Below are 17,707 nucleotides of genomic sequence, written 5' to 3'. Positions count from 1 at the left end.
AAAGTGGATTTAAATTAAAAAAAATACAAAAGAGTAGGTTGGCTAACTCGCTGTCCCAGGAAATGGCAATGCCATCCCTTTACTTGCTCAAGACAAACCCTTGGAATCATCCCTGTCTCCTCTTTCTCTCACATCTCACTTGATCTAATCCTCCTGATTCTACCTTCAAAACATATTACTATTGACCACTTCAGACCCCCTGACTATTCCTTGAATGTGGCAGAGAGTATCCTGCCTCAGGACCTTTGCACTGGCAATTTTCTGCCACCTGGAACACTCTTTCTCCAAATATCTCCATTGCTCACACCTCATCATCCTCAAATGCTAGCGGAACTATCATCTCAGTGAAGTCTTCTCTCATATGTTGTTAAAATCATAATCCCTGACACTTGCTGACTGCCTGGAATCCCCTGCTTTTGCCTTACTTTTTCTAGGAAATTCATTACCTTCTAACATGCTCTATCATTTGACTGTTTATTATTTTTATGGCCTGGTTTCCCCAAGTAATTCTACTTGGAGAAGATCAAGGAAGGCAGACTTTTTATCTGCAGGACTAAGTACTGCCTAGAACAGTACTTAGCACATTGTTGATTCTCAGTAAATATTTGTTCAATGAATGAATGCCAGGCACCATGCTAAGTGCTTTGCTTTCATTATTCATTTAATTTTTACAACAGCTCTTAGAGGCACATGCTATTATTATTCCTATTTTATAGATGGAAAAACTGACATCCAGAAAGGGTAATCTGCCCAAGGTCATTTAGTTACTAAGTTATAGAGGTGTAATTTGAAGCAGGCACTCTGGCTTCCATTTCAGATGAAGGTACACAGAATCCAGGTAGCAAGTAGGAAGCTGGTAAGGCTCTGTACCTAGGGCTTATAACTATAGGTTGCCCACACTGTAGAGCTAGGGCTGCCACAGGCTGGCACAAATCTCTGGATATACCTGGTACAAAATTACTGACCACAAGAAATTAAAACCCTCCAATATGAATAGTATTGATAGCAATTTTATATGTTACATTTGAATGTTGAGCTTTAGATCAGTATTTTAGTTTTGAAAAACTCATCTTTTGCTTTCAAGGGAGGAAGAGGTGGTAAGTAATACTTCCTTCTGGACCTCTTGTGGTGAAACATCTCTCAGACCATTGTATGTCTCAGGCTATATATAAACCTAAAACTTTTTACACTGGATTTTCACATAGAAATTAAGGCAAATACTGAACAGAATATTGAATCAATTTCCACAAATTTGGAACAGCAGGTTCTTTGCAGAAAAATCATTTCTATTTTGTAAGAACTGTTTCTTTCCTGATGGGCAGGGGATGTTACATTCAAGGCACAAAAATCCTCATAAACAAGAAATATTTTCCTTTTGAGTGTGTGTGGTGGAATGACCACCTTTGAAATGACTTCTCTGGCAAATTTTTTACTATAAACAAGAAATAAATAGAGATAAATTAATTAATATAAATCCTTGAGGCCGTAATAAGATGGGCTTTCAGAAGGAATCTACTTCTAGGTCATCTGAAAACATCAGTATTTATACCCCATACTTTAGAGGTAAATTGATTATATGGACTAATAATCCTATAATAAGCTAACATTTATTGAGCATTGATGTGTGTCAAAGACTGTGCTTTATGTATTTTTTATTTTTATTTTTATTTTTTTGAGACAGAGTCTCACTCTGTAGCCCAGCCTGGAGTGCAGTGGCACGATCTCAGCTCACTGCAGTCTCTGCCTCCTGGGTCCCAGTTCAAGCAATTCTCTTGTCTCAGCCTCTGGAGTAGCTGGGATTACAGGCATGAGCCACCATGCCCAGCTAATTTTTGTATTTTTAGTAGAGACGGGGTTTCACCATGTTGGCCAGGCTGGTCCTGAACTCCTGATCTTGTGATCTACCCACATCAGCCTCCCAAAGTGCTGGGATTACAGGTGTGAGCCACCATGCCTGGTGCTTTATGTACTTTTAAAATCTAATGATCAGAATAGTCCTCTGACAAGGGTACTATTATTCTCCTAATTTTACAGTTGAGATGTACCAGATTTTCGCTGTGTGCCTCTTAGTCCCATAATGCTTTTTTTCCTGGCAAGATGACCTGTGTGTGCTATATCAGTCATGGCCCTTGGTCCCCTGGTTTCCAGTTGGGTTCGTCCAGTGGGAGCCATCAGAGATGGAAGCTCAAGCCACAATATCATATGATGGCAGACTGAGCTCTTCCCCTTAAGTAACAGCACCTGTCAGGTGGCGCGTTCCTCCAATTTTGGGTCTCTCCAGGTCCTGGGCCCCACTACTATGTGCTCCTTCAGGCTAGGATGGCTTCCTGCCGTTGCCAGCTCCAGGGCATTTCCCCACTCCTTAACTGGTTTTCCTTAGTTATGCCCATGCGTTCATAAGTTGATCCTTTATTAAATTCTCTTTGTCTCTCTTGAGCAAGCCATTTATTTCATGTCCGGACCCTGAGTGATACACAGTTACAACAAAGGACTGTTTCTTAATAGCTGCTTCTCTAAGTGCCTTGTCCGTATTTTGGTTTTCATCATATTATGTGATATTAATCATGTCCTGAGAATTTCTAGAAGCAGGAACTACCTTAATCATGAATATCCTTCTGTTGGGTACTGAGGACATGTGGCATTTGATTTTGTACTTTACTTTTAAATTTGATTATCAATTATAGGATATTTTATTTCTAAATTATGCCTCAAATATTAGGTGAATAGAACATAATTTCTTTGAAAATATCAGGCTGAACAGCCAGTTTCTCTGCAATTTTCTCCTGAACCCACAGTTCATCCCCGTACCCTCCAACTCCCATGACTTGGTAATAACTGGAAGGCCAGTACCAGCCTCAATCTGCCTTTAAGTCATTAAGCAGAATGCAAAAATTAAACCTAAGCCAGATACTGTTCCAGTGCTTTTCAAATCTCAACGCATTTATTACCCATAACAACACCACGAAGTGGACATTATCATTATCCTAATTTTAAAGGTGAGGAGACTGAGGAGGAGAAAGACTAAGAACATGTCTCAGACTGCCAGTCACCATTGAAACCTTTTTTTTTTTTTGAGATGGAGTTCCATTCTATTGCCAGGCTGGAGTGTAGTGGCACGATCTTGGCTCACTGCAACCTCCACCTCCCGGGTTCAAGTGATTCTCCTGCCTCAGCCTTGCCAGTAGCTGGGATTACAGGCATGTGCCACCATGCCCAGTTAATTTTTATATTTTTAGTAGTGACAGTGTTTCACCATGTTGGCCAGGATGGTCTTGATCTCCTGATTTTGTGATCCACCCGCCTTGGCCTCCCAAAGTGCTGGGATTACAGGCATGAGCCACCACACCTGGCCTGAAATCTTTTTCGATTCTTTACTGTATTACCACATTGAATTGTAGGATTTCTGTACTCAAATACAAATAGGAGCCTATTTTGTGCGCAGAGCTGTGCCTGGGAGACTGTAAACCCTTTGAGGGCAGGCAGGCTCCAGGTCTCACTCATTCTTACATCCTGTGCTGCCCTCAGTGCATAGAAGGACCAAAAGAAATGCTTGTCAGACTCTTCACTGTTGGCCGCAGAGGACTTTTTCTCAACAGGTCAGGTTGCCTGGCCCAGCTATTTACATATGATTTTGAAAGCAAAACTATTCCAGAAACCTGTCTGCCAAGGCTCCTGGCATCTGTTCTCCCTCCTCAGGCCCATTTCCCATCCTGGTTAGTCTCACCAGGGAGCTATTGATTATTTTTCTTCCTGAACGTATGAGGCTCTTGTGATTAGCAGACACAATTAGAACCCTGCAAAGAGGGACATTGTGACTCTGTCTCCTGAGGGGGTAATCCAGCTTGAGTGAGAACGCCTCCAAAGAGCTAGGTAGGTACAGCACACCAAACGACATGTTCCCTGACCCATGGAATGTCCAGAGTTCAAGAAACAAATTATTAATCTTTCATAAGCTCAAATGCTTAATCCACCCACTACATAATGCAGTGAAATTGCCTCAAGTCTGCAAATTGTTGAAATTAATTGGTAAAGGTAATCCCCATAACTGCTATGAACCATGGTCTCATTGAGGAAATAAAAGGCACACCGGATGCATAATTTAATAAAAGTGGCTCCCCTTCAGGTGTAGAAATAACTGTGCGATCCAGCGAGGCTCTGGTTTTACTTTTCCATTTTGCTTAATGACTATTGAATCCACTCAGCCTGGCGCTGGCCTCCCAATTATTACCAAGTCATGGGCATTAGGGGAAGTGGGGTGGGGTTTGTGGAAATGAACTGTGGGTGTTTCAAGGAACAATTAGAGAACTGGCTGGAAAAACTATCTGCCAAAGACACTTCTGCAGGCTGGCGTTTGCAAAGAAATGATTTTCTGTTTGTTTAATCAAGTGTTTAATTTTTTAAAAGAAGAGGGAGAAAGTGAAGGGAAACGGAACTATTCACTGTCTGCCAGAATTAGGGCTGGGCACTTGGGCACATACTTCTTCTCAGGGAGACTTCATCTAGCTGAGTGGATGGGCAAGTTGTAAGTGGGGAGGTTGGAGCTGAATTTTGAGAGGCAGTTAGGGTTTGGGGCCCAGAGTGGGGAGGGCAGGACCATCAGGCTGGTATGGCTTTCACAAGGGGAAAAAATGGTGCAGGCAGGCAGCTATCAGGGAAGCCTGCAGACAGGGGTCCCTAGCGACTTCCCTGTGCCAAGGGTGATGGAGAATTGCTCAGAGCAGTGGGAGTAAGGAGAGGCCACCACGCTTGGATTTTTACAGCAGGGGTGGAGAGCTGACACTGCCCAAATTGCTTGAATAGAATAGAAGCAACGTCAGAAAATCCACGCATTGAAGTGAATCAGCAGCAACCCCCCAGCCCCCACATGCATCTTGGCTGTCATTCTATCAGTGTTTTTTCCTTTTTTAAATTGTTTTCCTGGAAGTTCTAGGTACTTTGAAAAGATATTTGAGAAATAAAGGAAAGAAGAAAACAAAATACCCAAATTCTAAGGCCTAAACATAAACATGCTCACTTTTTTTTTCCAAATATAGGTTGTTTTTACACTGTTGGAATAATAACACATGTGCAACTTGGTGTCCTCATTTTTCCCTTCTGTCAGGTTATAAACATTTCCAACTTTTCACATATACATTAGAACTATTATTTGTAGGGGAAGGATAGTATTCCACCCAGTGGATGTATGAGAATTGATTTCACAATTCCTTTCCTGGTTCTGGGTAGATTAGTTGTTCCACATTTTCTCTCCAAACATAGCAGCTCTTGTCAACATTGTCTTTGTGCATTTTCTCTTAAGTTGTTTTTCTTTTCTTTTTTTGAGATGGAGTTTCGCTCTGTCGCCCAGGCTGGAGTGCAACGGCATGATCTAGGCTCACTGCAATATTTGCCTACTGAGTTCAAGTGAGTTTCCTGCCTCAGACTCCCGAGTAGCTGGGATTACAGGTGCCCACCACCACACCCAGTTATTTATTTATTTATTTATTTATTTTGTAGAGATGTGGTTTTACCATGTTGGCCAGGCTGGTCTCAAACTCCTGATTTCAGGTGATCTGCTCTCCTCAGCCTCCCAAAGTGCTGGGATTACTGGCGTGAGCCACTGCACCTGGCCCTTAGGTTGTTTTCCTTTAGATTTTGATTGCACTTATCAAATGGCAGAGTTGAAAGCCAGAAAAAATGAGCAAACAGCAAGTTATCCAAATACAAATAAGAGCTTCTTGGGAAAAATGGTCAGGCACTGAGGAACAGTTGATCAGTTTTCTTCTTCTTCTTCTTCTTTTATTTTTTTGACACAGTCTCACTCTTGCTCAGGCTGGAGTGCAGTGACATGATCTTGGCTCGCTGCAACCTCTGCCTCAAAGCGATTCTTGTACCTGAGCCTCCCAAGGAACTGGGATTATAGGCATGTACCGTCATGCCCAGCTAATTTTTGTATTTTCAGTAGAGATGAGGTTTCACCATGTTGCCCAGGCTGTTCTTGAACTCCCTCAGGTGATCCACCTGCCTCAGCTTCCCAAAGTGCTGGAATTACAGGCATGAGCCACCTCACCTGGCCTCAGTTTTCCTTCTATAAAACATGTCCTGCAAAAATCCGCTTGTGGGAGGTGGCAAACTGAAATGTTAAAGGGTGGTAGGACAGAGCAAATGTTAAAGACAGTTGAAAAATGTAGCATGTTATTTTGCTGTAGATCCATTTTCTCAGAGCCTTTAATGAAGGCAGTGGGCTTTATACATTTTTTAATTCATTTTAATTTTTTCATCTTTTGAATATGTTTTAACCTTGCAGAACAGGGTGAACTCATAGGCAATATGCCCAGAGTCAGCCTGTCTTTTCAATAGCAGTGCTATCCAATAATTCTTTCTGTGATGGTATAAGCGTTTTCTGCACTGTCCAGTAAGGTAGCCACTAGCCACGCATAGCTGTTGAGCACTGAAGTATGGCTATTGAGACCAAGGAACTGAATTTTAAATTTCATTTAGATTTATACAGCCTCTTGTCTATACTAGACAGGACAGATCTAGAGGAAGATGTAGATGGACACCTGTCTGCAATGGATCTGTTCACGGCTGACACTTGTCTGCAATGGATCTGTTCACGGCTGACACTTGTCTGCAATGGATCTGTTCATGGAATCTTTCTTTTTCCCTGTGACATTTCTGCAGAAAAGAGCATGTTTCACAGGGTCACATCTTGGGGAAGTCGGTGTAGAATATTCCTGTAGGACATTTGAGAATCCAAGATCTCAAATAAGAGAAATTGAGACCAAAATGAGTTCTTTGAGGGTAGGAACCTGGTTTGTTTTTTATTTTAAAATCTATTTTATAGATGTGGTCTCACTCTGTGGTGTCGGCTGGAGGGCAGTGGTGTGGTCACAGCTCAGGGCAGCCTTCAACTTCTGGGTTCAAACAATCCTCTCATCTCAGACTCCGAAGTAGTTGGGACTACAGGTGTGCCCCACTCCACCCAGCTCATGGAACCTGGCTTCTTGTGTTCCAAGTGCTGAGCAGAGGTGGCATGCAGCAGATGCTCAGTGAAGATTCGAGAGATGAAATCATGGTCCCAAAGATAAGCAGAATTCTGACCAGAACCCATGTCTCCTAATGCCCCCATTCAGTTCTTCTCACTTGCTGCTGTTCAAGTATCACTTCTTCTTTGGCCTTTCTCAAGATAATCCTCTTTCTGCCCCACTCAGTGAAGTTTTTCCTGTTTTCTGTGTTTTTAGGGTGTTTTGTTGCCATAAGCTCTTCTCTACTTTCATGTGCCTTTCTCTAGTTTTCCTAATGGCTCTTTAAATAAATCCTGTGTCCATGGTTGCTTCTCTGTCTTTCACAGCAATGGGCATGTTAGGTGGGGAGATAGAATGTCATACTCTTCTGCTTGATTTCCTTGTGGGAGGTTTCCAAATTCAATCGACTGCCAGGAGAAGTAGGAATAGGTGACTTTCTTTCGTGAGTGGTGCCTTGAGCCCTGAAGAGGTGCTTGCTTTTTTTTCTTTCTCTTTTGTATTATTACAGCTGCCTTAGCCAAATCAAGTCTTCTTCCAGGTCACACATGGTCTAACCCTGTGCAAGAGTTTAAAAACATTTGAGAGGCAGGGTGCAGTGGCTCATACCTATAATCCTACCACTTTGGGAGGCTGAGGTGGGCAAATCTCTTAAGCCCAGGAGTTCAAGACCAGCCTGGGCAACATGGTAAAACCTTGTTTCTACAAAAAAAAAAAAAAAAAAAAAAAGATTAGCCAGGCATGGTGGTGCATGCCTGTGATCCCAACAACTTGGGAGGCTGAGGTGGGAGGATCACTTGAGTTCATGAGGTTGAGGCTGCAGTGAGCTGTGATTGCACCACTGCACTCTAGCTTGGGTAACAGAGCGAGACCATGACTCAAAACAAACAGAAATTGAGATCATTTATTGAGATGGGAAATCTTTAATTATCTTTTTTTCTGGATACAAGGCCATGGTTGCTCAAGTGCTTCAAGGAATGGTGCGTAGGAGGAGGTTGATAGTAAGTTCTTGAACACCTGGGAAATTCCAAGAGTATGTTAGGCATGGATTTAGCTGCAAATAGAAGGCAGACTACAGAGGGTTGAACTAGTAGGTATTATTTTCTCCCCTATGAAATCCGGAGGTAGAAGTCCAGACCCAGTGCTGTCAGAGACCTGGTCTTTTTCTCCCTTTCTGCTCCAACATTCACAGAATCTTTGTTGTGTTATAACATTTGTCACCTCCTGATTGCAGCGTGGCTGCTGTACCTCCAAGCGTAAATTCTGTGTACCAGGTAAAAAGAAGAGAGATGAGGAAATGGGCTTCAGGTACTTCCAACTTAGTATGTCTCTCTTTGTCAGAACATCAAAAGGTTTTTCTGGAAGTTGTCCTAGAAGTTGTTTGCTTACATTTCATTCACTGGAATTGGGTTCCATGGTCATCTTTAGGCAAATTGGTGGGGAAAGGATATAAAATTATTACAAGATATTTAATCAATCATGATTCACCCTCTGGAGCTGGGATCAAGATATCTCTGCTGCTGTCTAGAAAAAAAAAGTCGGGGGTGGGGAGGATTTGTTAGCAGAGAAGCCATGAGAGGAATGGATATTGGGAAGGTAATGGATGGAATTCTTCCATGATGATTATAACAGATATCTCTTGGGATACATTCTTCCCTTAGTTCTCAGAGGTATTCTGTAAGACTTCTAGAAAGAGCCACAAGTGGAGCAACTGGTCACCTCAGCAGTGGAACACTCAGTTACACATTTTTGCACTGACTCTTTCTTACTGTTTGATTCCTCTGTCCCTCCTTTTACTCCCTGCGAATCTTACTACTAAATAAACAACTCATGTATCAGCTTTCATCTTAGGCTCTGATTCCAGAGGAGGGCAGACTCTGACATTGACCAACTGGACTTCTGAAAGGGCAGGAACTAGAAGGCAGATAGAGATGCTTGAAGATGGGGACCTTAGGAACAGGAGGGTACGGATCTCTCCTCTAGTATCAGGGTACCAGCTCCTATCACCTCTCTAGCTGCCTTCTTTACTCTCTGTTTCAGAGGTTGCAGACTGGAATATAGCAAGGTCTCATAAATAGGTGGAGTAGGCTGATACAGGAATTAAAGAGTGGCTGGAGATTGTGATAAACTGGAGAACACCTGCCCTCTCTAAAGGGGGCAGCCACTAGAAATTTGCCACTTTTTCATTTTGTTATAAAAAAACATTCAAATTGAGATGCTATAATTAATATTTTACTACTTGATTTACCACTTAAGTATTCATCTGTCCTTGCATTTACCTACGATTTCATTTTATTTTTTGATGCATTTCCAAGTATGTTGCAGACATCAGTATGCTTTGCACCTCTACACTTCAGCATGCATGTCATTAACTAGAGCCCAATATTGATTTACAGTTCCCCCCTCCCTTTTTGGAGTTAAAATATACAGAGGGGAAGTGTATATCCTTTAAATATACCATTTAGTAAATTCTGACAAATACATGTATCTATGTAACCCAAATAGATGTCATGACGTAGAAATTATAATTGCCCTAGAAATTTCCTTCATGCACCTTTCTAGTGTCTCCCTGCCCCTGCTCCACCAGGGACAATCACCATTGTCTTTTCTTCCCATATGGTTTAGCCTGTTCCTCATCTTTGGGGGAAAGCATCAGAAATTTGAGTTTTTTCATACATTATCTAATTTTAAATGTTGTTAACTAGTGCAAATTATATAAAAAATATTGTGTGACCAAATAAATCATGTCTACTGGCCTGATGAAAGCAGGTTACCAATTTGTGCATTCACTACACTCCATTTACATCATTTGTACCCAATCCATTTCCATGCCAATGTAACTTTAAATTAGGGATGACCCATCCAGGCTATCCAGCCATCTCTACACCACTCTACATTATTGTATTCCCAGCTATGCTCCTACAGTGAATGGTTGTATTTTTCCCTATTTCCTAGTTCACATTCTTGAAAGTGGTCTTTGGTTGGTCAACTTCATTTTTTCATGCCAGACTGTGATGTCCACTGCTAGGTAGCTCCTGGATTGGCTCCTCTTGTGGACAGTGCCTGCCAAAGGTCCAATCAACTGTGGCCATGGAGGTCATGTGATATAAAACATGGCTGCCTAAGGGCTGCCCTTAATAGGGGATCTTCTGTTCAGGGCACAGCTGCTTAGCTCCATTTGTGGGTGGCAGAGGCAAAGTACTTGAGTTGTAGAAGCAATGGTGCTAACAGTGAGGTAGTTCAAAACTTCATTTTAAAGGCTGTTCAACACTTATCCTGTGGATGGATGACAACAAACTTAATTTTTACTATAGTTGGATGTTTGGATGTTTTGGAATTTTTAAATGATATACACTGATATGAAGAGCCTTCTTGTGCAGAAATCTTTGTTGGCATGTCTGATTATTTCTCTAAGAATAATTTCTAGATAGAGGATTGTGGGAGCAAAGTGTATGCACGTGAATGTTTGACCAGTTGATAGTCCCGTCAGCCACAGATGGATTTAAAGCAGCTGTTAAGCCTGAAGCTCTGAAGTCTGCTGTGAGAATGAAATGAGATAGCAAATGTAAAAGGTGCATCACAGTGCCTGGTATATAGTAGATTCCCAGTGAGCAGTAACCAGTATTCCCATTTCCCTAAGCCCTAGTCACAGCAGACACTTGTATTTAAGGAAAGTTGCCAGCCACCAAAAAGTGTTACCATTATTTTTCACTTGTATATTAGTTTAAGGCTTTTTAAAAAAAATTATACTTTAAGCTCTGGGATACCTGTGCAGAATGTGCAGGTTTGTTACATAGGTATACATGTGCCATGGTGGTTTGCTGCATCCATCACCCCATCATCTACATTAGCTATTTCTCCTAATGCTCTCTCTCCCCTACCCCACTACCCTCCGATAGGGCATGGTGTGTTGTGTTCCCCTCTCTGTGTCCATGTGTTCTCATTGTTCAACTCCCACTTATGGGTGAGAACAGGCAGTGATTGGTTAGTTTAAGGCTTTTTATTTGTAGACGAGCTTGCACAGTATTCAGCGGCTTACTTGCCTTTTCAAGTGATCAGGGCCATTTTTGATATTTTCTTTTATGTATCCTTTTGTTCAAGGACAAGCAGGGAAGAAGAAGGGACACATCATGTTTTTGAGATTCATGTGTGTAATCTCTATTCTTAGCACTGTTATGGGATAGGCATTACCTTCCCATTGTATGGATCAGGAAACTGAAGACCAGGGAGGATAAGTTATTTGTCTAAGGTCACACTGGTGAGTTGGGAGTCTGCCTGACTTCAAAATCTATGTTCTCAGTTCTGTACTGTGTTGTCTTTTGCCCTTGATCCTTTTGGAGGGAGCATGAGCATTAGGGAATTGGGTGCCTCCAGCCTTCTACTTATTTGTTTTTACTCTATAGTAGAGCAGGTATAGCACTGTAATAAGAGCCTTGTGTTTGCATCCAGGCTCCTACAGTTACTGGCTGTGTATGCTTGAAGAAGCCACTTCCTTTTTCTAAGCCTCAGCTTCCCCCTCTGTGTCCTGAGAATAATAATAAGTACTTCACAGCATACTGAGTGAGATAATATGTGCAAAGCACTTAGGTCAGTGCCTGGCATGTATGAATAATTCCATAACTGGGTAATAACAACAATGATGTGTGCACCCTTATTGCTGAGTTGCCAAAATAACGGAAATTCTTTTTCACTTGGAGTTACTGACTTTGGAATCTGGAAAAGTTACTGTTATGCTGGTGGTTTCAGAGGGATTTGTGTCGTTTGTTTTGGGCAAGTATGTGTGTGCTCCCAGCATTCTCCCTTCCTCTTCTGTCAAGACACCCATTGCATCTCCTTTATGGCCCTCCAATCATTCTATGTACTTCTTTGGAGCCACAAATCACCCTGCTCTCTCATGACTGGAGAGGCTTGGCCAATCATAGGGTGCCATGCTTCTGATAACAGGAATTGGTCCAATGGATGGGCGCTTGACCTAAATGTGTCCAATCAGAGTGTTTCCTGGAACAAACTGTTGGCATGGCTGAAAGAAGTTCTCTTCTTGGGGGAGTGCCTAACCTGGTGCTGTAGTTCTGCCTCAGAAAGAGTCCTTTGTATGAGAAGAGATTGAGGCAAGGCAATGATCGGCAATGCTGGGAGAGACAGTCTTATCGTAAGTCCATGACTTTCCAGCAGTCTTCCTAGATAAAGAGCCATCATGTTCCTCTGTGACTTAAGCTAATTTAAATAGCATTTCCAAAAGGAAGCTATTTAAATCCACCACACTTCTCCATCCTTAGTTATAAGGTCTGGGCCATATTTTGGACAGGTCTACAATTATAAAAATAATTTATTCTAAACGTGCATATATATTTCTTTTGTTTTCCTGACAATCACCAGGGATACTATTTCGGCACGAATACTCTTCTCCCCTGTTTCTCCAAAATGGTGACCTTCCTGGCTTTGGAGGGTCAAGTGGATTACCCCAACGCATCAAAAACCAATCAGGTGACTGTTATTAAACAGCTATTGAGAGCAGTTTGTTCTGCAGTTAACGGAAACCTGCCATGGTACAAGATGCAGCACCCTAAAACTTTTCCACCATGAAGTAGAGGCGCTAGCAAGAATTCACACTGGAGTTAATTGGGGTCTTCAAAGGTAGGAAAACACTTCCTGGAGGAAAGGCATCTCCTCCTGGCACATACCTGATGAGCTGAACTTGTTCAAAGGAGAGCGTGCCCTGGAAAGGGACCTTAGTGGATGGGGGAAGAGTTAGGGTCTGTAGGTCTGTAGGCCGTATCTAATTTGGGATTAGGACTCACTGGTCAGTCTTTTCTTTTTTTCAGGAAGGTTCCAGGAAGACTCATTTCTGCCCTTTGAGAATTTTGATCTGTGACATTGCCCAGGTTGGTATTTGAGTTCCAGTTCTATTTTCTGTTTTCTTGTTTATAGTACAATTCAAAGACTGTTGAACGGAAGGCATCTTGTTTATTCCACAAATCTCTACTTCATACCTGTGTTATGCCAGGCCCTCTCCTAGGCCCTGGGGAAGCATGACCAAGACACAGCTTCCATCCTTGGGAAGCACTTTCCAATGGTGGGGAGGGGCGTGCACACCAATGGTGAGTAGGTTGTGGTTAGTAGGATGATGGGCTTTTGTGCACCTGGTGTTTGAGCTTTTGCTTTTTTGATTTCCTGCCATCTATGCCTCCTTTTCAGGTTTTAAGACCCTATTTTCCTTTGGGGCCCCACATACACCAACTTTCAGATCACGTAGCTTGGATGTTGGCTGGCCCTGCTGTTTAGATCAAAGGGTTGGCATATGACTTAGTTGTGGCTAGTCAAAACATTTTGCCTCCTGGTGCAGTACTTGTTCTAGGAGGCTGGCGTGGTGGTTCACACCTGTAATCCCAGCACTTTGAGAGGCTAAGGTGGGTGATCATCTGAGGTTGGGACTTCAAAACCAGTCTGACCAACATAGAGAAACTCCATCTCTATTAGAAATACAAAAAAACTAGCCGGGCGTGGTGACACATGACTGTAATCTCAGCTACTCAGGAGGCTGAGGCAGGAGAATTGCTTGAACCTGGGAGGTGGAGGTTGCAGTGACCCGAGATTGCATCATTGTATTCCAGCCTGGGCAACAAGAGCGAAACTCTGGCTCAAAAAAAAAAAAAAAAGTAATTGTTCCAGGATGAGAACATAATTTAAGCTGATGAGTGTCAGTATTTGGCTGACCATCTAGGACCATCACAAAAGACAGGCATCTTCATCTGGGGTGGGCGAGCGGGAAAGATGGAATCCTGGAACTGCTGCTGGCAGTACCCTTGCTGTGGCATGGGAGAGGTGCCTGAGAGTGATACCAGCCCAGAGGAAAGCAGAGCTAAGAGTGGGAAGAGGCTCCTGCTGAAATCATCTGTGCTCTTGTTTCCAGCTGTGCCTGAAGTTAGATCCACTCCCTGGACTTTCTCTTCGATTTAGGTCATTTTGTGTTGTGTTTCTGCCATTAGGAATCTAAAGGAACCACATGAATGTAATGAAGTTATGTGCCAGGTGCTATGAGGCAATGAGAAGGAAGAAGAGTATGTACCACTGTCTTCCTGGGAGAAGCGACACAGGCTGAGTCTTGAAAGCCCAGTAGGAGTTAGCCAGCTTAAGGGGTTCTGAGCAGAGTGAGCCATGTAAGAAATTGCACAGGAGCATAACAATGTGTGCTGTGTTGGAGATCAATGCAGTTCGTTGTTTCTGGAGTGAGGTCAGGAGTAGTGGAACATTAGGTGGATGAATAAATGTCACTATCACTATCACCAAGCTGATGTGTGACCTCTTCCTGGCTGATGCTCTTGCCTTCATCCCACATTTTGGTCTGAGCTCTTGATGGATTCAGTTCTGTTTTCAGTTCAGGAGCCTACACATTTCCCCAGGATGCAGGGAAAAGGTGTTATTTTCCTTCCTTCTGGTAAAGGACCCTGTGTGTGAAGCTCTACCTCCCCTGGAGGGTGGTATCATTCAAAGTTTAATGGTTAAAATACTTCATACTCAATAATCAAACACATCAAAGGGAAAGTAGGCTTACAGATCAATGGGTGGTAGCTTAGAGATGGTGGGGGTATTGGTCTGTTCTTACGCCGCTAATGAAGATATACCCAAGTCTAGGTAATTTATAAAGGAAGGAGGTTTCATTGGCTCAGTTGCACATGGCTGGGGAGGTCTCACAATCATGGCGGAAGAGCAAGGGACAGCTTACATGGTGGTAAACAAGAGAGAATTTGTGCAGGGGAAATGCCCTTTATAAAACCATCAGCTCTTGTAAGACTTATTCACTATCACAGCACAGGAAAGACCCTCCCCCATGATTCAGTTATCTCCCACTGAGTCCCTCCCATGACATGTGGGAATTATGGAAGCTACAATTCAGGATGAAATTTGGGTGGGGGGGCACAGCTAACTTGTCTTCGTGGGTTTTGCGAAGGAATTTTAGGCCATATTTGGCTAATTGTGCAACAAAAGGGGGATACATTCACTTGTTTTAGGGATCATTGTTTTTTCCACGAAGTGGTTTTTATTACTTGTTTTTGAGGCTTTGTGACATCAGAACAAGGTGAATAGGCTGCAAGGTCATACTTGAAAATCAGAGTTAAAAGTAGGAGGAAAGGCATTTTACGAGAGCCTTGTAAAAGACACAATAGGTGCGTGGCCTTATCTGTGTTTCACATGAGAAAACGGAGACCTCCAGAGGCTTAGCAAGTGCCTGTGGTGCACATGTAATAACCACAGGTGTGAGGTTTCAACTCAGACCTTCATACATGGATTTTAAGAGGGTGGATCAAGAGGCATTAGATTCGGGGCTCAATTTGATTCCATATTTCGGAAAACAAGACATGAAAAGTATACGACTGTTTGTCTCAAGTCTAGTTGAAGGGACAATGCTGCTGGAAGGAAATTCAACAAATATGTCTGTCGAATAGCTCTTGAAACCAGAGCATGTTCCAAGGAGGGGACTGGTGACTAAGTGAATGGCCCAGCTTTTTGCTTGCAAATCACCCCAAACTTATTTAGAAAGGCCATGCCTTAGTCAGGGGTCTATAACAGAATACCTAGACTGGGTGGCTTAGAAACAACAGAAATTGATTTCTCCCTGTTCTGGAGGCTGGGACTCTGAGATCGGGGAGCCAGCATGTCAGGTTCTGGTGAGGACCCTCTTCTGGGTTGCAGACCCCAAACTTCTCATTGGAAGGAGAACTAGAGAGCTCTCTGGAGTCCCTTTTATAAGGATACTAATTCCATTCCTGGGGACTTCACTCTCGTGGCCTAATTATGTCCCCAAAGACCTACCTCCTAATACCATCATATTGGGGATTAGGATTTCAACATATAGATTTGGGGGGACACACACATTTAGTTCATAACACATGAATTCCCCCTACCCTTTTTTTAAATTTAAATTTTGAGACAAGGTTTGGCTCTGTTGCCCAGGATGGAGTGCAGTGGTGCTATTTAGGCTCACTGCTACTCCAAGGCTCAAGCTATCCTCCCACCTCAGTCTCTTGAGTATCTGGGAATAGAGGCATGTACCATACACCCAGCTAGTTTTTATATTTTTTGCAGAGATGAGGTTTCACCATGTTACCCAGGTTGGTTTTGAACTCCTGAGTTCAAGTGATTTGCCTGCCTTGGCTTCTCAATGTGCTGGGATTATAGGCATGAACCACCAAGCCTGGCCCCCTTTACCCATTTTGAGGTTGACATTCAAAACTTTTCTTTATAGGCTCAAATCTTTGCAAAGATTATTACTTCTGGCATATTATAAATAGTGATGTTTTAAAATTAAAAAGTTCCATGTTTAAAAATACCATATCCAGTGAGTTCAAACCCATTATTATTCATTTAAAATGTATTAAAAATTCTTTACAATTTTACATGGTCCCTTTTTGTCTTTGAAGTTACTATTTTAAACAATTTCCATACAGAGTCTTACTCTAATGAAATTTATATTTATGCTTCAAGGACTTTTATTGATCATTCTGTTATGATTCCCTACAAGCAAACATACACACACACACACACACACACACACACACACACACACACACACATTGGAGAAAGTATATAGGTTTTCTGGCACCATAGATTTTTAGTGCCTAAAGAAATTCTTATGGATTGGATTTAAAATTCAATTGTTATTAATATAATTGATCCACATAACAAAAATTTATTAGAAATATGAGGAAAAAATTTTTTTTGAGATACAGTCTCACTCTGTCACCCAGGCTGGAGTGCAATGGTGCCATCTTGGCTCACTGCAGCCTCAACTCCCAGGTTCAAGTGATTCTCTGCCTCAGCCTCCCGAGTAGCTGGGATTACAGGTATGCGCCACCACATCAGGGTAATTTTTGTATTTTTAGTGGAGACCCGGTCTTGCTATGTTGACCAAGCTGGTCTTGAACTCCTGGCCTCAAGTAATCCACCCGCCTCAGCCTCCCAAAGTGCTGGGATTACAGGAGTGAGCCCCTGTGCCTGGCCAAGAAATAATTATTGAGCATAAATGTAACATTTTATTAGACTACATTGCTTAGTAAGATTGATAGAGCTTCTTAAAAAAGGCTGTTCAAAAGGAATAAATTACTTATTGTTCTAATGATACAGAGATCAGCATTAATTCTGTTCTTACTATTCATTTTTATAGATGTAAGTGCTAAGAAACCTTGTTCACAAATGAATAAATCGATAGACATGAAAAGAGTTTTGTTACACTAATGCCACTCAATTATTTAAGCTCCTCCTGAGCTGTATGCCAAAAATCACATGGCAATTTGCCATAAAATTTATTATTAATGATCTATGAGATGACAGCTCAATTAGGTCTTGCTGTAATATTTTTTAAGCAAGGAATTAAAAGCTATTGGAATTGTGGAAGTATTTATCCCCCAGACTGTGGGGTTATTCATTTTCTCAACACTTAACTCCAGCATTTAAAATTATTCTTTTGTGTAATGCCTTTGGAGTTTTTGGACTTGGGGACAATACACCATAGTAAAATTCAATGTAGGGAGAGGTAGACTGTGTGTGTGCATGCCTGCGTGTGTGTGTGTGTGCGTGTGTAGAAGGAGCAGGATAAATATGAAAGGGGAAAGAGAAAAAGTTAATGCAGGATTCTTGAGCACTCCTGGGCAGCAGAAATGCTCTCAGGTCAGTTTTAGAGTGAGAACATATGAGAATCTGGAAACTGA

General features: G+C 42.2%; 1 long non-coding RNA gene across 1 annotated transcript in view; it reads left to right on the top strand.

The window, feature by feature from the left end:
* The window catches only part of LOC128932063 (uncharacterized), a 269,075-nt gene that overhangs the window by 29,153 nt on the left and 222,215 nt on the right, over positions 1–17,707 (top strand). Inside the window, exon 2 of the long non-coding RNA XR_008481382.2 lies at positions 12,824–12,883. This is a non-coding gene — a long non-coding RNA (uncharacterized LOC128932063). The remainder of the gene's footprint in view (positions 1–12,823; positions 12,884–17,707) is intronic.

This window comes from Callithrix jacchus, chromosome 5, assembly GCF_049354715.1.
Source record: "Callithrix jacchus isolate 240 chromosome 5, calJac240_pri, whole genome shotgun sequence".
Lineage (NCBI taxonomy): Eukaryota > Metazoa > Chordata > Mammalia > Primates > Cebidae > Callithrix > Callithrix jacchus.
Note: the sequence above shows the minus strand (reverse complement) of the source record. Positions and strands in the feature narration are given on the sequence as shown.